This window comes from Ostrea edulis, chromosome 6 (assembly GCF_947568905.1).
Source record: "Ostrea edulis chromosome 6, xbOstEdul1.1, whole genome shotgun sequence".
NCBI lineage: Eukaryota > Metazoa > Mollusca > Bivalvia > Ostreida > Ostreidae > Ostrea > Ostrea edulis.
Window position 1 is genome coordinate 269,048 of NC_079169.1, and position 9,882 is coordinate 278,929.

General features: G+C 36.1%; 1 protein-coding gene across 1 annotated transcript in view; it reads right to left on the minus strand.

Moving 5' to 3' along the window:
* Positions 1-9,882, minus strand: part of LOC125658396 (cerebellin-4-like) — a 50,075-nt gene that overhangs the window by 12,247 nt on the left and 27,946 nt on the right. The window lies entirely within an intron of this gene.

Consider the following 9,882-nt stretch of genomic DNA (forward strand, 5'->3'; position numbering starts at 1 on the left):
TATTCGGATTCATATCTATATCTATCATGTAAAACTTATACGGTACCAATTTTGATGCACCAGATGCGCATTTCGACAAATAATGTCTCTTCAGTGATGCTCAACCGAAATGTTTGCACGGCAAACTGACAACTCAACTTTTTGACAAACGGAATGATTTCAGCTTCTCCATCGTCAACTTCCCATATTTATGTAGCAATATTCCCTTATCACCTGCATATGGTGTTTATATCTCTCAACTGATTCAATACGCAAAAGCTTGTTCTGCTAATGATCAGTTTTTAAATCGACGCATGCTACTGACAAACAAGTTGATGGTGCAGGGGTTTCAACATTCTCGTTTAAAGTCAGCATTTCGCAAATTCTATGGTCGTTATGAGGATCTACATGTATCATTGGGTAAATACTGTAGTTTACCAATACAACCTATCATTGGGTCAAATGCTGTCTGACGTGTTTCATACCGATTGTTAGGCCGTTCTTTACACACCGATGTTGACTGCGGATGGCTTCGTTTACCGGATCAAGATATAGGGCTCACGGCGGGTGTGACCGATCGACAGGGATGCTTACTCCTCCTAGGCACCTGATCCCACCTCTGGTATATCCAGGTGTCCGTGTTTGCCCAATTCTCTATTTTGTCTTGCTTATAGGAGTTATAAGATTGATCGCTGTTCTTTGTTATCTTCACCTTTCATATTTCATCACTTTTCAACATTGTTTTCTTTCAAATTTAGGAAAACAGCGGTCGTGTTAACCTAGAAGTTATGACGCTCATCTCGCAGCCAGAAGCCCGAATTCGATGCGCTGAAAAGATATAAACCCGAAGTGGGTTTTCGAAAAACACTGGTAAATAGATCAAGTCCATTGCCGTCATTGGTTATTTTTGGGGGGAAATGAACTGTCTCATCTACCCCCATGTGTGTTTGGTGGTCCGTTGTAACCGCTGTGAATCCAATTCCATGCTTGATCGAGGGCGCTGTGGTGGTATGGTTTGTCCCTATGAGGAGTCGCTTTCTTACACCTGTGTCAATAAAAAGTAAACAACTTATGAAACGTGATCGGATGCGGAGTTATTCCACATTTTACAGAATTGAAGTCGTTTACAGTGGTGTGCACTACAAACATATCAACTTTACATGAAACTATTACATAGTGAATATTAATTTTGTTTTGGAAATAAGTGCCCTTTCCTTCCTATCCTACAAAGAGTGTAATTTTTGTTTTTTAGAAATGTCAATGAAGTGCAGGATGTTCAGTTTATTTCAACAGAACAAGAAGGCTACGGATAATGGTTATTAATATGTGCGATTACTAGATGCAAGTAACTTATAATTTATAGCTTATAATTTACCTGGGGACCCTCACTAAACTAAGTTTAAATTCAGGAAATCCTTGGTAGCTGATACAAACTCAGTTTGACGAAACTCAAATTCGACTCAATGAATATAACTCACTCTGTGATTGCGGAACTTTAGTCTTCTCTCCTGGGTTATAGATTCATGTTTGGTTTCAGGTGCGCTCATAGATTGTTCATTCGTATTCTTATTAGGATTGACGTTTGTCATTCCTTTAAATCCCGTCAGTGCTTCTCGTAACTGTTCTTTGATATCAATGTTTTCATTTGTTAGATTTTCAATAGTAAGCGTTGCACTTTCCAAATTTCTCCTCGTTTCGTCTAGTGTTTTCACAGTGTCTTCCATCTTAGGGCGAGTTTAGTGGTAACAAGTTCCAAAGCAGCCAGCTTCTTTTCGTTTCTCGTCGCTCGTTTTTTCAAGATACGCAAACGGAAAGTGTAATTGTAACAGAGCAACCGTTATCCACATATTGTGAGCTGTAAGTGACGTCTGTAACGATACTATATTTAACAACTGTACGTCTAAACTAGGTCGTCTACGTGTAAAACTTATACGGTACCAATTTTGATGCACCAGATGCGCATTTCGACAAATAATGTCTCTTCAGTGATGCTCAACCAAAATGTTTGAAATCCGAAATAACTATGACGTTTTAGAGCTAAATATAGCCAAAAACAGCGTGCCAAACAAGTGGAGCCAAATTCGTCCAAGGATAAGAGCTATGCATGAGGAAGATAATCCTTAATTTTGAAATGAATTTCTAAATTTTATAACAGCAATTAAATATACATCCGTATTTTCAAGCTAGTAACGAAGTACTTAACATGTCTATACGGTAATATACTAGACACATTGCACGTAGGCACACTCTTATCTACTCGGAGTTCATTAGGAAAAGCGCTTGTTTCCTTCGTTCTGGATTCGCTTTTGTAATACTATTTATTTTTTTTGTTATCAAACGGCACCTACTTTATTTGATATATGTGCAGTTCTGAAGTAATAAAACGTAAATGATTCATCGGTGTGCGTTTAGATCTGTTTAAGAACTTCAAAGAGTTTTGCGACATCTGTTCCAGAGATTGACAGCTTCTTTTCGAGAGTTTTGCGACATCCATGTTCGAGTTTTGTAGAAATACTTTCTTCCGAGACTTTAAAAATCCGATTTCATTTGCTCATGTATTTCTAAGACCTATTGACGAGACGTCATCAGCTGAAGGTGAAGTGTCACAATTTTTACCTATCCCTGGCGCTCAGGGCCCTAACATTGAGGATCCTCTATCGCGCAGCGTTTTCCTGGACGTAGGACCTCCGATAATAAGGTTATATCTGACAGATCCAAAACAACCATTTCTAATGCATTATTGTTCTAATGCTGTACTTCGGTAAAAACAAATTCAACCAGAACTAGTGTGTTCTAATACACATGGTCGCCTACGTATTTTAATCATCAGAAAAATAATATACTAATAGTTGAAAATATTACATTTATCTGCGAAAGTTTAAATAAAATGAAAGATGAAAATAAGGAATCAGAAAGACGAAATGTTTTGTTTCGTTGTTTTACGTCCCATTCGAAAGTTTGCACTTATATAGAGATGTATCCAGCTATAGGCGGAGTGCCACATTTTGTTTTTACTTATGCATGCTTAGGGAAAAAAAGGCACTTCCTATGTTAAATGTGTTTTTCTTTACGAGACAAACAGTTTTGAGAATCGAATTTGGAACCTGCCGCCTGTGAAGGGAGCATCCTTATCAAACGGCTACTGCTGTGGAATATAAAATAAGTTATTACCCCGCTTCAGACAAATTTGTAGATAACTGGTTGGATGAAAGCTAATCACATGACGCTCTGCTTTATTTATATTAGGTCTCCGTGCAAAGGGTATATTGAATATCAGGCATGCGATTCTTTTCTAAGCGTCTTTATTGGAAACAAAAAATGGCGGCGACGAAATTCTTTGCTCAGACAAGCGACTTAAAAGTTGTAGAAAAAAGAATGTGAGTGAATTCCAACAACAACAATAAGAGCAACAACAAAGCGGCAAAGATATTGCGGGAGTATTTAAAGGGGAAAAGTGAGGATTGTGATTTGATGAGGTCCAACTAAATGATGTATTATGACAATTTTACGTAGACACCAGGAAACCAAAGGGAGATAAATATTAAACATTTTCGCTTCGGAATATTAGCCATGGGTTTTAAGATCTCCATCTCATCACAAGTTATTTGATATTATCAAGGACGCCGCATTTGAGGATGCGAATCGAAACTTCAAAGACATGATGGCCGAGCTCAAGAGAGACTGGGAACTATAACACACCATCCCGTAATTGCTGAAAGATAGGATGCTTACATGTACTCCTCCTAGGCACCTGATCCCACCTCTGGTGTGTCCAGGGGTCCGTGTTTGCCCAACTATCTACTTTGTATTGATTATAGAACTAATGAGATTGATCACTGTTCGTTATCTTCACCTTTCATAGGACAAAATCGTATACATCTGTTTACCTGAACCCAGTAACACCAAGTGGATTATCTAAGAAGGTTCATTTTGATATCAGGCTGTACTTTTTCAGGTGAGTAAATATGGTATACATGTCTATCTTATATATAAAACTTTACTAATACATATAAAAATTAAAATAAAATCGTCTCTATGAGAGTGGGTTTTTTATGGTTTCGGAGCATAAATATAAATTGCATTAACTTGTCATAAAATCAAGTTTGTTCTGTTGTTGAGAAGAATGACCCTAGAACGGGTTTACGATTTGTGAACAAGGACCTAGACGAGTTTACGAAAAATCACAGAGAATGGTAAAAGCAAATGCATGGCCCATTAAAAATTATGGCCGTTATGTGTCATAAATATGCCCAGTGAAAGGTGAAGATAACGAACAGTGATCAATCTCATAACTCATATAATGTAAAACTTATACGGTACCAATTTTGATGCACCAAATGCGCATTTCGACAAATAATGTCTCTTCAATGATTTTCAACCGAAATGTTTGAAATCCGAAATAACTATGAAGTTTTAGATCTAAATATAGCCAAAAACAGCGTGCCAAACAAGTGGAGCCAAATTCGTCCAAGGATAAGAGCTATGCATGAGGGAGATAATCCTTAATTTTGAAATGAATTTCTAAATTTTATAACAGCAATTAAATATACATCCGTATTTTCAAGCTAGTAACGAAGTACTTAGCTACTGGGCTGTAGAGACCCTCGGGGACTAACAGTCCACCAGCAGAGGCCTCGACCCAGGGGTCATAATGTGAAACTTATACGGTACCAATTTTGATGCACCAGATGCGCATTTCGACAAATAATGTCTCTTCAGTGATGCTCAACCGAAATGTTTGAAATCCGAAATAACTATGAAGTTTTAGATCTAAATATAGCCAAAAACAGCGTGCCAAACAAGTGGAGCCAAATTCGTCCAAGGATAAGAGCTATGCATGAGGGAGATAATCCCTAATTTTGAAATGAATTTCTAAATTTTATAACAGCCATTAAATATACATCCGTATTTTTAAGCTAGTAACGAAGTACTTAGCAATAAGCAATACAAAATAGAGAGTTGGGCAAACACGGACCCCTGGACACACCAGAGGTGGGATCAGGCTTGGATTACTAAAATAATCTCGAACTTATGTTTGAGTTTTCTTCTATTTGAGCAGTCAAAATTTGAGTAAAATCTCAGACTTAAGTCCAAATTTCGACTTAAGTTCTTTTCGAGAAATGCAGACCAGGTGCCTAGGAAGGGTAATGTGACCCAATGACAGGTTGTATTGACAAAGTAGATCGTTATAACGACAATAGAATTTGCGAAATGCTGATTTTAAACGAAAATATTGGAACCTCTGCACCATCAACTTGTTTGTCATTAACGTGCCTTGATTTTATAACTGACCATAAGCAGAACAAGCTTTAGCGTATCGAATAAGTTGAGATATATAAACACCATATGCAGGGTGATAAAGGAATATTGCTCATAAATATGGGAAGTTGACGATGGATAAGCTGAAATCATCCCGTTTGTCATAAAGTTGAGTTGTTAGTTTGCTGCTAAGGGGATATGATTGTGACGTTTTTGAAGTCATTGCGCAACTCAAACTGACGTATATAAGTCATGGATGTCGTAACATTGATTGAATATGATTCTTGTTGATATTGTATTTTTTAAAGTATTAATACATAGTATTTAACAATAGAAACCATATCTTGATTAAATAATTTAAAGGCAGTACCGAGCTGATGTTTTAACGATTGTAACGTATAACGACACAAGCGCGTGATTTTCGGCACAATGTTTACGTTGACCGCAGACGGAGATTGACAGATGGCGCGGTATCGCAAACACGGATTTAGATCTGAAAAAACTGTGGCTAGATATTTTAGGATCTCTTCTACCCAGAAGAAACGGTGGACAAAGGAGCCACAACAGTCTGATCACAGTTACTGTGCACGTAAGTAGCCAACACGGACAATATAGTTAGATCCGCCCACGTAACTGTTTCGGTTCCACGACAATACAATAATGTAGCCTAAAGTAGGACAATAAGTATGTAAATACAATGCCTGGCAACAAGTCTATTGGTCTTTTTCACTGAGAAGTTCGATGCAAATGCACCAGAGGTTGTCGATGTCCTAGAACTACAGTGCATATGAACAGATAAATATATGTCTCATCAATCAGAGAAAATAATGAGATTCCGTGTTCATACTTTCAGAATATTTATTTGCAAACATCTATGTAAGCTGGATTCAAATATTTATTGTGAATTCAAAATTCTGTGACAAGTATTTCGATCTGAAATGAGAGATGGGGGTTGTTTCAAAAACGGAGGAAATGCGGAATATACACAACTAACATTTGTACATTTTTTTTACATCAAATATCTTTGCCAAAATTACCAAACACAAACATTATTAACATGCTTTAATGTAAATTACAAACTTACTTTATCATCAACTGCTTAGCAGCACTCATCAAATAATAAACAACTTATTGTAATCCTACATAATTTGTTATATGTAGGACTAATTTACAGACATGAATTAACAGAATCCAGTGTACTCTGCATACAACAGGAAGTGGTCAAGGGGAGGGAACTGGCCTTAGAGAGTAGTTATATTTATTTCCCATTGAAAACACATAAAACATATTTGCAAGTGATATTACAAAAGTGTTTAAAAATCCCATTCAATAAGACACCCACCCACCCCACCCCTTATAACCCCCTTCCCAAAGAATTAACATATCATTTAGCTCTCCTCCAAACCATGAACCACCATAAAAAAAGGAATATAGTGTTTGTTAATTTGTTTGTTTTGGGGTGGGGTTTTTTGGGGGGTGGGGGGGTGGTATGTGTGTGTGTTAATTCCCGTCTGTTATGCACTTTAGATTCTGATTATCATTTGTGTGTGCAAATGTTTTGATATTAATAATTTTAATTCACTTTTAATTAATTATTCCTTAAATTAATCTGTGGATGTCATAGCAAACTAATTCGCATGATGTCAATAATTTTTTTTTAATTGATAGTAATTAATATTTTGCAACGGTCTGTAATTTTTAATTTAGCTCCCGATTTGTTAAATGTTCAGAGAGAGGAAGAGTTATCAGAGGATGGTCAGCACAGAAAAACAAATGAAGACTGGAAATTGGGGAGGCGAATAGTAGAAATGGACATTCTAGCAAAGGGACTCAGTGCATGTGAGGGGTGTGGATTACCTTTGCAGATCATCCACACAAAGGACATCCAAACATGTGGTCTTGGATCACTTCTTAAAGTATGAATTTTATCAAAATTATATCTATATTAAAGAGATTGGATTTCTTAAAACATCTCAAAATTAAGTTTGAATTTTGATATATTTGAACAGTCAAAATTTGAGTAAAATTTCAGACTTGAATTATTTTTTAACTTAATTGATTTACTCGCCACAATTAATGGTTTTCCTTAATAACATAGTATGTATCAATGTTCTTGTACTACAGGTCCAATGTTTCAATACCAGATCCATGGTGATCAATGTTATCCCAACAGGCAAAAGGCATGGCAGAGTGTGGGACATTAATACAAAGCTAGCTACGGGTAAATTTACAGATTAATGTAATATATGTACGCCAACACAATAATTTGGTGGTCTTTTTAAAAATTCAATGGAAGCATCATTGTTCGCAATACATGTATATCAGGAGTGTATCTTTAAAAAAAATCATTCAAAGGGTGGGGGGTGGGGGGGGGGGGGGTAAACCCAAGTTTCTATCTTTTCAACTCACAGTGGAAGGGGGGGGTGAAGACCTCAAAAAAGCTTAAGAATTATGACTATATCTTTTAGTTAAAAATCAACCAATGAGAGTTGGGAAATGTTGCAACCCCTATAACTTTCTCCATCTAGATTCATTGTATTTTAATTAATAAACATGTATGAGCTCATACTGTTTCCAAATAATTAAACTTGAGTGCATAAAAGTATCTTATTTTCTCATTACAAGCAAGAAATTGATTCCTTGAACTGTCAAATAATAACAAGTTCATTTTTTATTTTAGATAATCTATTTTTTTAATTTCTTTCTCATAGCTTTAGTTCACTCAGGATTTGGAGAGAGACAAATAAACAATGTACTTGCGGAGTTGAACATCCCCACAGTAAGCCATTGCATGATAAATGCCAGACTGAAGGAGATGGGAACTGTTTTGGAGAATTTTGCAAAAGAGACAGCAATTGAGGCTCTTAATCAGGACGTGGTCACCGTTGAAGAGTATGTACTATACATTGCGGATGAGTTTTCAATTTTACATACAATGTGTTAAATTCATGTAGGAAAAAACTTGAAGAATGGTTTTACATACATGTCATAGTAATATATTGCAGCTGTTCATGTGAGTCATGTATGATTTTCAAAAAGATAAAAAATGAATAATTTATATGCATTTTGATAGATACTGTTATTTATTATTAACATAGTTTAAACATATGGAAAAAAAAAAAAATGACCATACCTTACATACACTTAAAAAGGAGAGGGCACTAGCTGCTGTGTCTACTGCCTAATTCAATTCAATTCATGTGTGTGTCGATCTGTGTGTGCGTTTTATTTTTAGCAAATCAAATCATCCACTGAGATTTGGTAAATATGCGCATGGATATGTGCTTAGTGATGTAAGTGGTTAGTAGGACTGTATGAATGGAATAATAAGATATTGTAAAATATTAAGGTTGCACACCTGTACATCATAATTTATGCTTAAACAAGCAACTTCCTATTAAAATTTTGTTGTCATATTACAGGAAAAATGAGAAGCTTGTGCTTGCTGTTGATGCTGGGTGGCAAAAGAGAGGCAGTGGCAGATCTTATGATAGTCTTTCAGGTAAGTAGGTTGTTTGTGTGGTAGGTCGTTATATTTCGTCCATTCAAATACCACCTATATAACCAATACAATCATATCTTTCTGTTTTCTCAAAATTTCTCAGTCCCATTATAAGCTCTCACATGAGACTCATAAATTCCTTCACTTACATTGTTATGCTCCCTGGAAAATTTCAGGGGAGCATATAGTCGCTGTCATGTCCGTCCGTCTGTTCATTTGTCCATCTGAGTTCATATCTCCCAAATCTTTCATCAGAAATTGATCATAATTGATCAGAAATATTCTTGGGACAGGGAACCTTTGGGCCAAGGTCATTTTGGAAATGTCAAGGTCATTCAGATTTTTACCTTAAATATGGAAAAAGTACTTTATTTCAAAACTTTTTGAACAGGTATTGCTTATATATCACACTTATTAGTGACAGATAAATGGGTTTCAGACAAAGGTCACTTGAGGTTAATATGTTGAGGATGTAATTTAGGTCACTCAGAACATATATCTTGTATGTGAAAAAAACCTTTATTTCAACAATGTTTTAACAGCTATTGATCTTGTGGACCTTGGTCTCTTAAAATCATTTGGAAAGGTCAAGGTCATTCGGAACATATATCTTATATGAGTAAATAATTCCTTAGCATGCATCCATCAGTTTTACTGATATTCTTGTTTTCTTTGATTGACATCAGTGGAACATGTTCCACTTTAAAACACTCTAAATACAAGAAATACTACAGTGTACTACAATAAAATGGGCAAGTCCTGTAGTCATCATTTTGAAATTGTGTCATTCTATTTATCTAGGTCACTGCTCTATGGTGGGTACGCAGACTGGAAAAATTGTCAATTATTCGCTTCGATCCAAAGATTGCAGAGTCTGCACCTCAGCTGCTTCAAGAAATGAACTTGTTAGACAACATGACTGCTATCGTAATTGGGAGGAAAGTGCAAAGGCCATGGAAGCAGATATGGTAACAGAGATGGTTCTCGATATTCACAAACAAGGGTTCACAGTTTCTGCAATTGCTGGTGATGAAGATTCTTCAACCATAGGGCGCCTACGAGCAAATGTCAATGATAAGATAGAGAAAATATCTGATCGGTAAGTTGTACTACATGCGTATACATGTATATGTATACATTTT